This window comes from Sceloporus occidentalis, unplaced genomic scaffold, assembly GCF_023333645.1.
Source record: "Sceloporus occidentalis isolate IW3139 unplaced genomic scaffold, rSceOcc1.0.p SCAF_2, whole genome shotgun sequence".
Taxonomy (NCBI): Eukaryota; Metazoa; Chordata; class Lepidosauria; order Squamata; family Phrynosomatidae; genus Sceloporus; species Sceloporus occidentalis.
The window spans coordinates 110,836,826-110,855,429 of NW_028316982.1; positions in this window are offsets into that span (position 1 = coordinate 110,836,826).

The following is an 18,604-nucleotide window of genomic DNA, read 5'->3' on the forward strand; positions in this document are numbered from 1 at the left end:
TTAGCTAGAAGCAGTTCAAACCAATGTCTCTCTTACCTGACATACAGGCAGAGAGATTCTGTTCTGTTGTACTGATGCTTAAACCTTTGACACATCTGGGTAGTATTTTTAGGTTTGTTTTTCTGCCACAGCTTCCCCTAATGTATGCTGGACATTGCAGTTTGGCAAGAGGTTAACAATTCTGTTAAAGATGTGGAACCTCTCCTCCAACAGAGCAGAACTTCTTAGGGACCTATGACCAGGGATATGCCGTTGCCAGCAGATTTTGCACTTCACAAAAGGGACAGCAAATTGATTCGTATTTACTTTTACTATTTTTATAGTAAAAGGGAGGGAGGGAGGGAGGGGTGCTTGTGGCGTTTTCTACCTCCTAAACCAAAATAACACAGCTCCTTTCGGGAAATGTGCACCTTCACTTGGATAGGCTAGAGATGCCATTGACTGGTGTGCCCCAGGCTGCAAAATGTTTTTGGCTGATCTTGACAATTTCCAGCATTATTTGACAAGAAGGATCAGGTTTAAATGCCTTTGTTGCTGTCATCCTACACATATGCTTACTTGAGAGGAATTATCATTGAACTTGAGGGGACTTATGTAAGAACAGATATGCATCAAATTGAACTTCAGATCCATAGTATGCCTTTGTCCTTTGTTGTCTTGGATATCATTGTTTCAGCTGGCCTGGCCTCTGTCTACCATTACATTTTCTTTCCTTTTAAAACTAAGGTTGCAATGTGAGCTAAGGGAGAGAGCCTTGTCCCTAAAGTGGTTATATAGAAGAGGGAATTTCAACAGGTGTGGTTTGCATGATAAGCAACACTTGCTGAAATTGTCTCTTCTACACAACCATTAATGGGACAGGAGCCCTGTCCCTTATTAACCCTATTTGAAGTAAAGCCTCTGGAGCTTATATTCAATGGTAGTTTCAAACTAAAAGAAATAATTTCTGCTGAAGCACAAAGCAGAACATCTGATTTGTTTTGATAGAAATCCCCAATCTACTATTGCCCCCTATTTTACTAAATCAGCTACTCCTGAAGGTTAGTGAAGCATCCAGGACACACACTATAAAGTAGAACTAGAATTTGGTAAGCTACATTCTGGCAGTCAGTGGAGTTAAAGAGACAAGTTAGGACCAAAGCAAAATGCGTGGGGCAAAATGTAACTCTCCCCAATTTGTACATTTTCCCACCAACCATGAAAGCACAGCTCAAGTAGGTGCAAATGCACAACCTTTCCACCTTCAAAGCAAAATTCAGGTCCATGCAGCCACTTGTAAGACTTTCCCCTGCTTAGATAGTAGGCAAGTGGCAAAACCTAGATGCTTTGCTTTAGGTGTGCACAGCTGGAATGCAGTGTCAACTTCTAGGCAGCACAAGTCAAGGAGGATGTTGACAAGCTGAAGCATGCCCAGAGGAGGGTGACTATAATGGTGAACGGTCTGGAAACCATGTCCTATGAGGAGTGGCTTAGAGAGCTGGGTATGTTTAGCCTGGAGAAGAGATGGTTAAAAGGTGATACGATAGCTGAGTTTAAATATCTGAAGGGGTGTCATATTGAGGATGGAGCAAGCTTGTTTTCCACTGCTCCAGAGACTAGGACATGGAGCAACGGATTCAAGCTACAGGAAAAGAGATTCCACCTCAACAGAAGAACTGATGTTAAGAGTGTTTATGCCTCAGAGAGTGATGGAGTCTCCTTCTTTGGGGTTTTTTAAACAGGCTGGATGGTCATCTGTTGGGAGTACTTTGATCCCTGCAAGGCAGAAGGCTGGACTGGATGGCCATTGCAGTCTCTTCCAGCTCTTCAATTCTAAGTGTTTTCCATCAAATACACACAACCAAAGGTTTTTACAAACAAATAATAAAAGTTGTAACCATTCTCAGAGTGGATCCTAGCCCCTGGCCTCTCAAAGGCCCGTTACAGACGGGCATAAAGTGCATCCTGGGGACGTACTACGGTTAGGGAAAGTGCGTGCCTTACACACACACCTAACCCTGGTATGTCCCCAGGATGTACAAAATGGCGGCCCCCGTTCCACATGGGGGCCGCCATGACTACATCACAACCGCACTGCCTCCAAACGGGACGGCGCGGAAGTGACGTAGTGGGGCCGCACGAGGGCACCTGGGGTGCTCTTTCCGCGGCCCCGGAAGGAGCTCCGTTTCGGAGCTCCTTCCATGATTTGCATCGCTGGCGCAGCCGTGTAGAGGCCGAGCAGCCCCTTTCTCCACATCCCCGCCATTATTGGGTGTCCTTGGGGCATGAAGCCCCAAGGACACTCCTTTCCAGGCCGCGGGGAAGCGGCCTTTTGCCGCTTCCCCGCGGCCTGGAAAGCGGCGGATCGGGGCCTCAGAGGCTGCCGCTGTGGCAGCTGAGGCCCTGATCTGGCGGGGAAAGGAGCGCGTACAGGCCACCCCAAAGGGGCGGTCTGTAACACACCCATGAGAAGAAAGAAAGAACTTACTCATGCCCATATATCATGTTTCCGTATAGATAAGGAAAAGAAGAACTTAAGAACCTGATGAGAGATGGAGGCAGAGAGGAAAGAAGAGAATGGGTTTCCTGACCCACCAGATCATCTTCTGTACAATTACTAGATGTAGAAGCATACCTGAAAGACAGTTAAAGTAAATATCAGCTACTTTCACTCATTTGAAAATGGGGGGGGGGGGGGTTAGAAGAAATATTATTTTGAAAGAAAAGGATAATTGCAAAGGCAAAGAGGATTTAAATCTAGGCCCATTATCTTTTTTAAACACAGATTTTAAGGATGGTTTTTGAAGATAGTTTGTTTTCATTCATCTATTTTATATTTTAATACATATTTATTTTATTATTTATTTGTTTATTTATTTACCTTTAGACATCTTGAGCCCCATTTTGGGGAACTGAGCCATTGATGCATAAATGAAGGAAATAAATAACTGGAGGAACAGAAGGATTAGGAAACTGACAGCGAGGAGTAGGAGGGATTCACATACTGAGCAAAACCTGGTACAGGGATAGCTCATGCAGACAAGACAAGCCAGGTGACAGTGTTTGGAAGATCCTTACAAACATTTAATATCTGTGCAGCAAAATGGTGAAAATACCAGATGGTGTCTTTGATTTAATTTTTTCTTCCCAGGGTCAGATTTTTTTAGTGAACCTTCAAGATCTCAGCTCTTGTTTTATCCTACCATCCTCTGGAACTAGAGGTTGTTGCTATGATTCAGTAAAGCTATATGTGTACTCGAGGGGGAAGCTAATTATACACATATCTTGGAATTTGCACTGCTGGAGATCTAAACAGCCTTTTAGTTTAATATTATTATTAATTAATATTTCAGCAACCACCAAAATGTACATCGGGAATCATCGGTGGCCCCAAACCATAAGGACTGCTCTGTTAAGTTAGAGAAATTTATCTCTCTCATTTATACAGAGATGGCTTAATGACTGTATTTGTCTGGGCAATTGAGCCATCCCCAATCAAACACTAGAAAGACAACTGTCATGTCCCCTCAAGCACAATGTTTTTCCACTGAGATGGTTTGCACATTTAGCTGTAAGACACTAGGAGTTAAGCAACCATCTACTCAACAATTTTGTAGAACCCAGAAATGTGGAAACTGGCTCTGAAGGCACAATGACAGTACACAGTTATAGCACTTTGACATCACTTTAGCTGCCATGACTCTGCCCTATAGAAGCCTGGGGTGTTTAATCTGGTGAGGGGCTTTGATCTCTTACATTATACAGTTACAGTATTTCGAGACAACTTTAACTGCCATGGCTACATCATATGGAATCTAGGGGTTTGTAATCAGAAAAGGCACTAAAGCTCCCCAGCAAAGAATTATCTCTAGGAAACTATGGGCCCAAACAGACAGGCCAAAATAAAGCTGCTTCGGGTCACTTTGGAGGTATGCTGTTTAAATGATGCTCACATCTTATTATTATCTTAAGAGGCCAGAAGCTGCACCAAAGCTGCACTCTAGTCCTTAGGACTGGAGCGTGCCTTTGTCATGGCTTCTGGCCTCTTAGGATGCATGCAACATTTAAACAGCATACCTCCAAAGTTACCTGAAGCAGCTTTATTTTGGCCTGTCTGTTCAGGTCCTATAAACCCTAGGATTCCATAGGACAGAAACATGCCTGTTAAACTGGTATCTAAATGTTGTTAATGGAGTATTGCACTGTTCATGCGAAAGAGACCTTAAAACAATCTGCTATATAGCATTAATGCTGTAGTCCAAGGAGAAGATTATAGCAGAGAATTCGAAGTCCCTCGCCAAATTACAAACCCCAGGATTCCACAGGACAGAACTCCAGCTGCTAAAGGTGTATCAAAGTGGTATAACCGAGTAGTGTGGAATTGCCCTGAGCTGGAGTCAGTTAATGCATGTGTGCATCATTCCTTCTATTTACAAAGCTCAGAATCACCATCCACGCACAAATCTGAAAAAACGAAATACATTTATGGGAGGGAGGGAAACAGTAGGAGGGGAGGAAATTTCCTGGAGGACTGAGTATACTCATCTACCATGGAATGCTTTTAAATAAAATAGGGGACTAGATTGGGTTTTTTGCCAAAACAAATTAGATGCCCTGCTTTACATTAAGCAGAAATGATTTCTGTTGGTGTGAAACTACAATTGGATATAATCCTTACTTCAAATAGTGTTAACAGGGTTAACTCATGGGTTGGGGGGATGGAAAAATAGGTAGACTGTAATGGAGTATCATAGAGACAGGCATGTGTGGATGATGGGAACCTTGAGGAAGGGTGTCCACACTTCAATATTTTGTTGGAGGAGACACTTGTATCACTTTACCTCCCTAGAGATGAATGCTGAACTCTTGGTGAATGACAGTTGACTGTGTGAATGGACTGGACTGAAAAGAGCTGAGTGATGCCACAGAGGTTTCCTGCCTCCTTATTTTAGGATTTGGCTTGTAAAAGTATTCTACTTTGTCTTGTTAAGCAGTGCCTCAAGCACTGTCTTTAAATGCTGTCAAATGACTCAGTAGTAACTGCTACTACCTCCTCTACCTTATTCCCAGAGTAATATGCATCAAATATCTGTACTTATTAGCTGCTCAGTCTTTAGTGTACACTGCAGTATCCTTGTAAGTCTTTAACAATTAAAATCAAAATTATTGTGTTTGCAAGATTTAGATACTTTTTCTGCAGTCACAGGAAGCAAGAGTATAATTGCTATGAAACATATTATTGTATTAGGTTTCAGAAGAAGAAATGTGGAAACTATTTTTTGCTGACTAAAATATCACTCACACACATTATGTCATGAATCTTCAAAAAAGGGGACAAGAGCCTTTGGAAACAGCATTTTCTGCCATCCATCACCCTTTTAAAAAATTGATCAGAGAATAAAGTTCTCAATAAAGTAAAGACAAAATGTGTTGCTGATTAATTGGGATCTGCAACAAAAAGTTATAGCATGGAGACATCTTTGAACCTTCCTATTATACAGTGCTCTGTTTATATCTTATAGACCCATGCCTGTGACTTCCCTAATTGAGTCTAGCCATCATATGTGTGGTTTTCCTTTTTTTCTACTGCCCACCACCTTTCCTAGCATTGGACGTTATCAGACAAGGGAAATTGGAAGTATAATCCAATGGCAATCCAAACGCAATCATGGGGTTTAATGTTATTGCGTGATAGACTACCACACGTAATTTCGGGCAATGGAAAGTCAGTCCGAACGCAATCATGGGGTTTCATGTTATTGTGTGAGAGGTGATCACATGCAATTTCGGGCAATGGCAAACTATTTTCAGGCAATGGGAAGTCAGTTCGAATACAATTTGAATTCACATAAATTCTCTGAACTAGCGAATTCATGTGAATGCATTCTGGCCCCACTTTCTTTTCATTCGAAATTAAGAGAAATTCCTCCCGTGTGATAAACTCCTGTATTTTCTTTTCTAGTGAGTCTTAGGGGCGACCTGCAGCCACCTCCAGCTGTGCTGGATCGGGGCCATGGCAAAGACTCAATTAGGGAAGTCATAGGCATGGGTCTACAAGATGTATCGAAGATGAGTACCACCCCCTACAGTCAGCCATGACTTGACCTTATCAAAAAGGAAATCATTACCTTGTACTTTTAAGTTATGCATAGAATTAAAAACTAGTTAGAACGTATTGGTTAAAAAGTCAGGACCTAAGTGCCTCCTACTAATGACACAGGATGCAGCATAGAGGTAAGCAGTACAGCACACTATTAAAGGCAGCCAGTTTCCCCAATGTCTGTTGGAATAAATAAATCTTCCCTTGTCAAGAGAAGAACAAGAATGGAACCACTCCCTAGCAAGGGAATTCCAGAACCTGAAAATAGTAACTGAGAAGACCTTAACCCACTTTCCCCACAGAGAGTGATAGGACTGAGAAACTTTCATGTTGAGGCAGGTTCATGGGGGAAAGCACTGTCTTTCAGACAGCTGGGATACAAACTGTAAAGGAGGCAAGTCCTTTGCACAGTCAAAACCCAAAATATGTTTGGGATTTGTTGTCTCCCTTTGGAAGCAATTGCTGAGCACTGAATCCATGCACTGACTCTCAAACCAATAGTAAAGCATATTTTTTTTACATTATTTAGACTGTTTTTAAAGTGGATATGCTTGGAGTTATGTAAAAGAAAAAGAACTGAAATAATAAAGAATGCGGAACTGAGAATTCCCAATTGATTTGAACTTTTGTAAAAAAAATGAAATGAAAAGAAAAGAAAGAAAGAGAAAGAAGGAAAGAAAGAAAGCTTGTTAACTCTTTTCCATTTTTCCTATTTATTACAGTGAAGTCATGTCTAGAGCAGTTGTCCCCAAACTTTTTCTGGGTACCACCCCCTTTCCTCTCAGGCAACAACCCTAGCAACCTCACCAATGTGTATTGCTTGATCTTACATCTACTTTTCTACTGAAGATTCAAAACAACTAATCCTAGCTGTTGCTTTCTTTGCACCTAGTCACCCTGGGAGCAGCAACTGAGCAGCTGGCTGAGCAGTGACCAAGAAGCCTGCTGTCTGTGCCAGCCTTGAAGCAAAGGCTGGTGTGGGCAAGAGGTCTCTTGGTTGCTGTTCCCAAGGTGACCAAGTGCAAAGGGAGAAGCTTCTCCTCAGCAAGGAAGGACTCTCAATCTTTCTTCATTGGGGCACAGGGGCTTATTGCACAGCTAAATGAAGCGCCTTACTCCAAATTTTATCGCACACATTTTTGCTAGGCAGGTGCATCTGGCTAGAATCCGAGTTCAGCCAGCTGATTTGCAAAGCCGGGCAGCTCCCAGTTTTGAAAATAGGGATGCAGCCATTCAGTGGCAGCAGTAGCAAAAATGCATGCAATAAAATCTGGATGTATCCTGAATTCAAATGGAATTCAGCATCGGTACGGTACTTTATTTAGCTGTGTGATAAGCCCCACAGAGGAGTGCAGCTAGTGTGTGAGTAGGGAGTTTATAATAGTTGCATATTCTGCACTGTAGGCTGGCATGGATGGAGAAACAGAGATACTTTAACTACAGGAGCTGCTGCAAAGTGAAGGATTCTTTCCATGAACTGACCTCGGAAACTCCTCCCTCTCCTTCCCCACAGAAATGGCTTCCCTCACATAGCATCAAGTCATCCCCCCACTACAACCAAACATTGTTTCTTCTGTGACTTCTTTTCTCAACCTGTCCGAGGAAAGAAAGCAGGAGCAGCAATTGAGCTCTAATTTGCCGGCCAAGTCCCTGCAAAGCTCACAAAGCTTAAGCAGGGTCCCAAATGTGAAAGCTCCTTTCTGTTGCCACTTCTTCCCCATGAGTTCTAATGCTTAGCTCCAGTCAGTCAGTCTGTCAGTCCCAAAGTGGTGCTGCTCAAAGCCACAGAAGTGATGGCCTATGCCCAAACCTTGTAAGAATTGTGAAGTCGAAGACTTTCATGGCCAGCATCCATAGTTTTTTGTGGGTTTTTCGCGCTATGTGGCCATGTTCTAGAAGAGTTTATTCCTGACGTTTCACCAGCAGAGATGCCAGCCAGAGATGCTGGCGAAACATCAGGAATAAACTCTCCTAGAACATGGTCACATAGCCCGAAAAACCCACAAAAAACCTTGTAAGAATTTCCCAATTGCCACTGCCATTGCTAGTGAAAGATAGGGAGTGAGCTTGCATGAGTAGGCAAAGAGCAGGAGACACTACCACATGAAGGTATCAATGGGGCTGTGTGTTGGTTTTAAGGGACCCTGAAAAGAAGTTTCATAGATCTCTCATCCCCACCATGGTCCTAAAGGTTGCTTGTTCCTCTTAATTATTTATATTTTGCATGACAATACTCTGACTAAAGCCCCCCCTTGCTTTCCCCCAGGATTCCCCAGGGGTTTTCCACTGCCAACAGGGAGGGGATACTCTCACTTTGGGAATCACTGTTCTAGATGTTCAAGGTGATCTCTCATCCAGGAACTATCCTGACTGAGATTTGGGATGCTTCCAGATTATGCTTCCATCTTCCAATTCCTCGCCTTCATTTGCAGGATTTTATCCAAGGAGGGTAAGGTTCAAATGATGTCCATCATTTGTTACCCTCTTCTTCCCCCTCCTCCCCACTTCTTCCATATATTTTCTTACCACAGACAGTTCATTATGGAATATCTGAATGGTAGCACCAGGCGCCGTCTGTCTAGATGCACCCCTGCTTAGCTACAGTAAAGCTGCACTATTCATGTGCCTTCGAGCCATGTGTGGTTGTCAAAATAGACTTCAAAATGCAAAGGGCAATGTAGTGAAATCTCAGAAGCAAGGCAAACTGTTACATAAAATTCCCAGTGATCGAGATCCAGGCTTCCATGCTGTGCATCAGGGCCCCCTCCATGATTGGCAGGACCAAAATAAAAGATGCAGAACTAAGTAGATTTTTTTAAAGCAGGAAAATACTGACTGGAAGCCATAGGTTTTCCTTCTGTGTTTTTTGGCCTAAAGCTACACAAGACACTGTTTTGGTCAAAAGACACTGTTTTCTGGGCAAGAACATTAATTTTGCTTTTTTAAAAAAATAACACCTTTTTAAAAAAGTTTGTTTTTTTCAGAAATGAATTTTTCACAGAGTAGTTATTAAATCTAAAAAGTTTCCTAACACCAGGCTATTTTCTCAGTGGGGTGTCTTACTAGGTAATAAATACATTCTTACTGTGATCACAAATAGTTGCAAATAGTCTTTATATCCCTATATGGATGAAACATTTTGTAGGATCTGTCTGATTTTGGCCAGGGAATGATGGTTTCTGCCATACTCTATAAGGGCAAGACCAAGGTGGACCATCAGAAAAGTTTGTCTACTGTGACACTACTGTTCTCACCCCAAAGTCTCTTGGAACTCCAATGTGAAATCCATTGATTTAGGATGTTCGCTCTGAGTTCTCTTCAGTGTTTCAAAAATGGGACGATCCTCCAAAGCCTATTTTTACAGTGAGGGTTATATTTTAAAATCTGCTGCAAGCATTCACATAAATGGCAGCCAGCCAGCCAGCCATCAGTGGCAGAATGCAAAGAATATTCCCCAAGGGATTTTTGTTTTCTTCTGTGTAAGGCTGCTCTTCATCAAGCTCAGCATACACACCATTGCTTTCAATAATAGATGCAATGAAGGCTTGATAATAGAAACATTAGCACAACTTGCACTGTATGCCTCGCTTCAAAATAGTATTTCAGGGAGGGGGGGGGAAGCCTACAGTTATTGTATTTCTTTCTTTAGGGGAAAAAATCAGCTCTATATTAAATTGTCATACTGTTCCAAAAATGTATATTCCCCCTCCCCAGTTTTTCAGAAGTGTGATGCGGAATTCCTGAGATTTTGGTTGAGGTTATTATTGCAATCCATCGTTGAGGAAAGACTGTTTCTGGCATTGATTGGAGGCAGGCCCAGATTCAACTTTGAACTGAGGTTCAACTGCTCAGCTATGACTCCCACTGAATTATCTTTGTGGTCAACCATCTTGTCTCATCCTAACCTACCTCACAGAATTATCGAATGTCATCCAATGGATAATTCTGTTGAGGAGATCCAATGGATAATTCCTATCAGTGGAACCAAGACCTCTCTTCAGTACAGCCCCCTTTCTATCATTAAATCCATGAAGTGGGGAGGGGTGACAATATTTATTGATTTATTTGTTATTTATTTGTTTGTTTGCTGCAAAGGAAACTTGTCTCTTGCATCAGAACCAGTTTTTCCTGGCAAGGAAACTTTTCTTATTCTTTTTTTTTCCAACCTAGAAATGAATAAATGTGAATACTTTTTTCCATCCCTACATCTTGGACCACTTACTGATTCTCCATCTCACTACCTTATGGGCTTCTTGTGAAGATAAAAATGGAGAGAAGGACTGTGCATCACCACCATCCTGAGCTTCTTGGCAGAGTCACTGAAAAGAAAAATAATAAATTAAAAATATTTTCCTCTTGCTTCCCTTAAGGCTTCTGCCTCCAACTCAAAATTGAAATTATATGTTAGGCAAAATCCCATGACAACTTGTAATCTAGGCATCTCACAGCATTGCATGAGAGTCCTTCAGTGCCCAATGCAAATGTTCATGCATTTCATAGCCTCTCTAGTGCATGGCCATTGTGTACTCCCGAAAGCAGTAGAAATGGTAATTAAATGGAGCAAATACAGAATTTAATTCTAAATGAGAAATGGTTTTCCATTCATCTCTTTATGGAGAAGGCAGCGGGCAAAATGACATTCAAACATGATTTGATGTCAGCATCTCTTTCACTCTTCCTTGATAGTGCAAAGCTACCTCTTGTGCCAGCATGTTCTCTTGCCAACCTTCCTTCACTCTGCATTTTAAATTCCCACAGAATGGGAGCATATCAGGGAAAAATATGGTTGGCTCATTTACCGGTTTTTTAATATTGTGTTCCAGCCCCAACCCTTCTCCACCTGCATGTTGACAATGAAGGCATGTGACAACAGCAATTAGACTGAAAATTCACTGCTTTTTGTTAACCATAATTGTTAAAGAAACACAACAACTCCATATTTAGCTATTTGCTAAATGTGTACACTTCCGTTAGGGGCCATTGAAAGCTTTTGTCAGCTTTCTCTAGTGCAATCCCATCCAGATTTAAGGCCCAGACTTGAAGGGTGGCAGAACTTTGGCCTTTCCTTACCTCCATAAAAGGGAGTGGAGAGATCCCTTGGCATTTCATCCCCACTCCTGCTGGTCATTGATGGGTGGAGTAACATGTCAAGGGTGCAAAGATGCACTGCCCCAACCTTTCCAACCCTGCTCAGACAGCAAGGTCCTACAACTCTCCAGTTCCCTGTTGACAAGGAATGATAACTAACCTGAATGGGTGCACTCCACAGCTTGCCTCCTGTAGCCAAACAAGAAGCCAGAAAGAACATTTAACAAAGACAAGACAAAAAAGAGATTCTCAACCAGTAACAGCCATTCCCAGCCTCAGACAGAGACTAGCTGAGCCATTACTGGTGAGCAAAGGCTGCTACACTGGTTAGAGAACAGGCTGGGAATCAGCTAGGCCAGATCTTATGAGACAGAAGAGTCCTGTTCATAGCCAGGAATCAGTTCATAGAGCATGTGCATATGAAGTGCATGTCTCACTCCAGTTCAGAAGCAGTGGAGGACAGCAACATAGAATTCAAGAATAGGGACAGAGACAGTAGGCATTCTAGCCTCACAGTGATCACAGGCGACTCATCCAAGGCAGCACAGTCAGGACTATGGGACTGGAATCTAGACTTTCCCACATCAGAACCTTTCCCCTCTTGCTACCATAATTCACACTTCTCCATAAGACCAATTTTATAGAAGGTTATACTATAATTTCCCTTTTCCTCAAAAGAGGCTATTAAACAAAAACTGTATTAAATTTTCCTGTACACATTAGTCAAGAAATTTACTAAGTAGTTTTGTTAAGATTTCTTGTGCTGTTAAAAGGGAACAATATATCTTTTATTATTACTGTTGTTATTGTCACTTCTCTTGGTTGCAGAAAAGGGTTGTTGCAAAGATTATCTTTTTCCATTAGAAAGACAAAAGCTGTCATGACCCCCTTTTTGAATTACAGCTGTGTATCTTCTAGTATGATCTTTGAGACCTTGACTAATTTTCTATAATAAATATGTCAGACAACTCATGGATTTTGTTAACCTGATGAAGACTGGGAGATGTGTCCATGTCTGGTTTATTTTCCATATGAGACAACTCTGTATAGCTGTTTAGTTCATCAGACAATGGTAGCACATTCTTTATAGAATGACAGTGGACCTGATCCAGGCTACATTAACTGCATTTAATCTCTGTTGAAATCAGTGGAACATAAGTAATGACTAATTTGTTCCTCTGATTTCAGTTTCAGTTGGACCTGTTTTCAGTTATATTGCAACATAATCCTCTGCAGAAGTATTCCATGCTGAGTTGAGTGGAAGTTACTTCCAGGAAAGTGTGAAAAGAATTGTATCTTTATTCTGAACGTAACCCAATATCTTTTATGCTTTTTATTTTTAATGCCACATACTGCCCTCAGAACTACTGTAGGAGGGCAATATTAAATATTTTATACACAAACCAGATTGCTTGGGTTTTTTTGTCCTAGCCATGGGACATCAGCAGAAAAGTAATAACATCCACCATAGCCTTCCAAATCAAATATACCTGAACATAAGCACAGATTTAGCTAGAAGACTATATTATTTTCTTTAAAATGGTATAATATGCTCAGCCTCCAGTAAAATTCTCTATTTTAAAACATGTCATTGTTACAATGTCTCTTCTTTGCCTTCCACATTGCATCCCATTTGGCTACAGCAGCCTGGTCTTTTTAGCTGCAGTAGCTGCTCCTGCCTTGGTGGCACAGTTGGTCTGTCCAGGAAAAAGATTGTCAAAAACAAGGAATAAAGTTGCATCTACACTGTAGAAATAATGCAGTTTTACACCACTAAGTGATGCAGTTCAATCTTAAGGAATGCTAGGATTTATAGTCTTACAGGGTCTTTAGCTTTCCCTGCCAAGGAGTGCTGGTGCCTCATAAAGCTACAAGTCCCAGGTTTCTATAGGTTCAAGCCATGGCAGTTAAAGAAGTGTCAAACTGCATTATTTCAACAGTGTAGGTGCACTCTAACATATTCAAACCATTCAAGACTAATAGATAGATTCAGTTCTCACACCAGAAAAGAAAAGGACTCTTAATAGTGATTTGAATTCATGAAAAGGAAACTATTTACTACTACTACTACTACTACTACTACTAATAATAATAATAATGTTTATTTATATACCGCTTTTCCAAATTAGATCAAAGCGGTGTACAAAAGGAAGTACAATACAAAGTCAAAATAAAATAAAACAGGCCTCTCTCCCCCTCAAGATGGTTGTCGGAAGGAGGGCTCTTAGTCTTTCAGGCCAGGCCTCTCTCCCCCTCAAGATGGTGGTTGGAAGGAGGGCTTTTTCTTCTTTCAGGTAGGCAGTTGGAGCTTGCCTGCCTCTCTCCCCCCAAGATGATTGATTGATTTGACTGATTGATGGATATCCCATTTCCCCCAAAAAAAATTGGCATCTAAGTGACTTGCAATAAAAGTTAAAACAAAATAGCACAATCAATATGTGACACGAAAGGTTTTTTTTTGTAAAAAATCAAATTATCCATCCAAAACACTATTTTTAAAACATTAATTTAAAATGATTAAAAACACATAAAACATATATTACATTTAAAAAAACCAGCATACATATTGTATGTCCTTCTGTCCCAACCAGTTTAAACAGGAGGGTCTTTGCTTGTCTGGGAGAAGGAAGCAAAGAGGGGGCCAACTGGACTTCCCATAGGAGGGAGTTCCATAACCTAAGAGCAGCCACCAAGTAAGCTAAGAGGAGATGAGCCTGGAAGGTGGTGGGATGGATACTCCCCTCAAATTTTGCAAGGCTCTGGCAGGCTCATGTGTGGAGATAGGAGCTTTTATCCAGTCTAGACATAAACATATAGGGATTATAAACAGCACTTTGAATGGTGCCTGGAAAGGGACTGATGATCAATAAGGCTATGACAAGGGGGACACAGCACAGCCTAACATAGATATTTTTAATCCCATTTATTTACAGTTAGACATACTTAAGTATATATTCAAATGAATAGGATATGAATGTGCCTTGACTGATTAGGCCAGAAACTGGTAATATGTTCTTACATTAGCAGAAAAAAAACAATGCAGAATGTCTGCCCAGAATTCAGTACTTTTAAGTCTAAATCCAATTGTGCAGTGAATGAGTTTTAATTCAGGCCAACAATTGGGTTTAGGACTTATGCCCTACTAATGTGAATGGGAGAGATGAACAATGTAATGCCTGCTAACCTGGAGACACACCAAATAAAGAAGTTACAGAGCACAGTTTGTTCAATTACATTGGTCAAAAGAACTTAATATTGGCTTGAGTGTGCCCTTCATCTGCTGATCTCCTGACTAGACTGCTATCCTTTGTGAGAGACTGGAGAACAATGTCTGATCAACAGATTCATTTCTTACTCTGAACTCTGATCTGTCTGTGGTTCTGCAGGAGTCTTCTGCTTCAGTATAAGAGAAATACTACAGACAGCCATGACTCTCTTGTCTTTTCTTTTGTGAGAATAGGGTCAATCAATCAATGACTACTAACCAACCTTTGCCTGCAAGGCCATTTTCTGACTCAGGTGGCTGAGATTATAATCCAAAACCTTCAGTGTTAAGGGGAAAATACGTACAAGTTAGAAAAGGTGAAATTGTTCCACACTTTGCTACATGTAGAGCAGATTGGGAAACATCTCCAGATGTTGTTGTACCACAACTTTGATCAGCTTTATCTCCAATGGTGGGGGATAACAATAGTTGTATTCCAAATACATCTGGAGGGTCACATGTTATCTATCCTGATCTAGGTTTTAAAAAAATCTATTAAGTAAGCATGTGACGTGTAAATGTATTTGTTGCCATGTGCCTTCAAGTGAATTCTGATTTATAGCAATCCTTTCCTACGGTTTTCTTGGTGAGATTTATTCAGAGGAGGTTTGCTATTCCCTTCCTGCAGCCTGGTCTCCCGGAGTCCTAATAGTCAAATGACTACACCATGTTGGCTCTAAAGTGTTTATCTTTCCACACACTTGATCACAAAGAAGATTATCACATGGGGGTAAGATACGCTAGAGAACTGCATTGCTACCATCATTATTGTGTGACCAGGGAAAGACATCCTCCAGCTACCATTCTTGTGACGTCAGAGAATGGTTGTTTTAGTGGAATATCTCATTGACGATAAAAGTCAATGGCTTGCCTATTGCAATTCATTAACGCTATTGCAAATGTGTGAAAGGCAATTATCTTTCAATAGCAGTATTGAGAATTTGTCATTAAACCTTCCAGGGAGTAGATTATCGCACTACACTCATTAAAATGGGGCTACTCCACTTTAACTGCTCTGACTGCCTCCTGTTTCATTTTGGGGTTTGTAGTTCAGTGAGGCCTAATAGCTCTCTGGCTGAATATTCTAAATGCCTCTTCCTAAACTGCAAGTCCCAAAATGCAACAGGAGGATAATCTCCTAAATTGAATCCCCCAGTCTCCCAGTGTGCCTTTTCGGCAGAATCACTCCCTGTGTCATGCTTGTGAGTCACAGGAGGGTTCCTCATCGGCAAGAGAAGACCCATTTTTCTCTCTGCTAACACAACCCCTTCTGCCAATGTGTGGAATGTAAAAGCCCTTTTTACTGCTCATGAATCATTAATGCCCTGTTATTGCAACCAGTGTGAAAGTAAATGTTTTAATATCACCACTGTATCATTTTTGCTTAATAACGTTAGAATATCACTATTAAACTGTAAATAGCTCTCGTGTAATAATCTTAAAAGTCACCAGTCTTGCTATATTAGTTAATAGGGCCACAATAATGGTTTTTAACCCAGTCTGTCAGCTACTTTGGGTACCGCCCATACCAAGGGTGGGCACAGTCTGACACTCCAGACTTGATTGGACAGCAATTCCCATCAGTCCTAAAATGCAAATGATGGGGGATGCTGGGAATTCCAGTTTAATGGCATCTTAATGGCCTTCCTTTGTCTATGCTTTCCAGAATAAACATTTGGGTCTCTGTATCCTGTGCTCTAGAAGGCAATATATTAAAGCTGATTTTGACCAAACATGATATTTACACTTATGTTGATATCTTCAAACATTTTTGTTTATCTGCTAAAACGCATCACATCTAGTTTTGTTCATCTACTTCCCATCTTATTTGTGATCCCTTTCTCATACACAAATAAGTATTCTGGCTGTCTTTGATTTATTTTAACACATACACTATAATTAGTATAGTGTTTTGCAACAGCCATTGCACCACAGACAAATAAAACTAATCTATATATCTCACAGTCCTTGAGTTCTTAGTTGCAGTTTTCCTTTTTCTCTCAGTTGCTTTGACACTGATAATCACTTCTGATCCAGCTTTGGCTTAGATTTCATAAAACAAACATAACAATAATCCTTGCATTTCAAGCCCTGGTTTGCATCTCCTTTATTTCATGGAGAACATCCATTTTCATTTGCCATTGTGCACATGGTGCAGAGTGATTCCACAGAGCAAATGGATTACCCATGGCTGGAGCCTACAAAGACAGGAACACATGTCATTTTCCTTGCCCCATTAGTACTGGCCCATTAGATAGGAAATATAAGCCAGCTCTCATCAACCCAATCAGTGATATATGCATTTTAATGTCAAGTCCAAGTTATGGGCAGTTTTACTTAGGGAATACATCTCTCAGTTTCTCCATCCTTGAGTTCCTCAGATCAGCTTGTACAGAAGATCTGGATGTAGACGCAAGAGCTTAAAGGACAAGAGATTCCACTGTGATGGATGAGCTAACTATAACAGGAAGCCACATCTCAGTTTTTATGGAAACTGTAGCACAATAGTTTCCATTCAGCCCATATAATCAGGAGACAGAAGGAGGAAGCAGGTGTCCTTTCACACTATACAATTATAGCACTATGATTCCAATTTAACCACTGTAGCTGTAGCTATATCCTAAGGGAGCTTTACCATCCAAAGCCCCTTGTAAACCTGCTTTCCCACACAAATCAGCCACATTCTCAGAACAAGAATGAAACCTTGTAAATGTTTTTGCTTTCTTTAAGGAAATCTATCATTCATCTGTCTGTCTGTCTATCTATCTATCTATCTATCTATCTATCTATCTATCTATCTATCTCCACACCTTTTAAACCAGCACATTCATTTTGAGAGCAGGGTTGAGCAAATGCATGAGGCCTAGGGCTAATCCCAAGCCTTAAAACATACACTCTGTATATTCCCCACAAGAAGTCCATATAACCTCCATTTTCCTCTGCAGTCCATCTCAAAATGGTGACAGAAGATGGTGTTGTCTGTTGGCATTTTGACAGGGACTGCAGAGTAAAATGAAGGTATTTGGTATAAGATTTTGGGTTGATTGTAGGAGTGAGGTGGTAGTGTTTTTTTCTTTTTTCTTTCATGCATTTAGAGAGCTTTCTGCATGGTTTTGTGGAGGCAAAATGTACCTGAAATTGTACAGGGGTTTAGGAGGCTTTAGGAGCCACAAAAGTGGAGTGCAAGGGCTCCATATAGACTTTAGGCTGAACTATGCTTACCCTACTTTAGAAAGAGGGGTAGCCAGTGTTTCAAGAGATCTTTGATACTGCTGTCACTCAACAGGTACTCATAAGAACCTGAAATGAGTTCATAAATAGGCAGGGAAAACCAAATACAAATATCCACTCTAATCATCTAACACTTTGCTAACAACAATTTTTCAATTCTGGCCCATTATCTTAACCACACAAGTTGCTATTGGAGCAATTTCCTATTAAGTGTCGTCAAGCTTAAGACTGAATTTGGCTGTCTGCCGGATCACAATGTCGCAATTGCTTCTCGTTCCTTGCAGCAACACTGGCCTGTTTTCCTCCCTTTGAGGTCAAACCAAGCGTATGCATGCACTTCACCCACTGCCAGTGAAATTTGGAAGCCAGAAAATGCTGGAACACATCCCTGAATTCTCTGAGCACCTTCATTGTAAAAATTCATTTGATTAGCCATCTTCATCATGCCTTCATTGGTTCTGGCATGTAAAAGATCCCAGGCTGCAAGTTTCAATTGCAGTGAGAATTTTTAAAACGTAGATCTCATATCTGAGGATACAGTGTGAGAGCCAGGTAATGCAGTAATGTTAGCTGCCTCACTATGTAATTTCCAAATGTTCAGGAGGATATTCACGGGGATTTACAAAGATTATCTATCTGCATAGATGAAAGAGATGTAAGGATGGTGTTCACTTTTATTAATCGATTGCTATGCATATCTACAAACAAAACCTTTCTAAAGTTACAGTCATAATATTCTCTCAAAAAGTAACAATAACAACAAATACTGCCGTAATTGTTTTTGATAAGTTTTTATTCAATCCCTTCTCAAGTGCTCAGGAGTACGCAAGCAAAGTGAAAAATGTGAATAAACATGCATCCCTCCAAACAGATAATTAAATAGAATAGCCAATTAAATGAAAGTTTCCCATACACTGAATGCCAGCCCAAGAGGGAATATT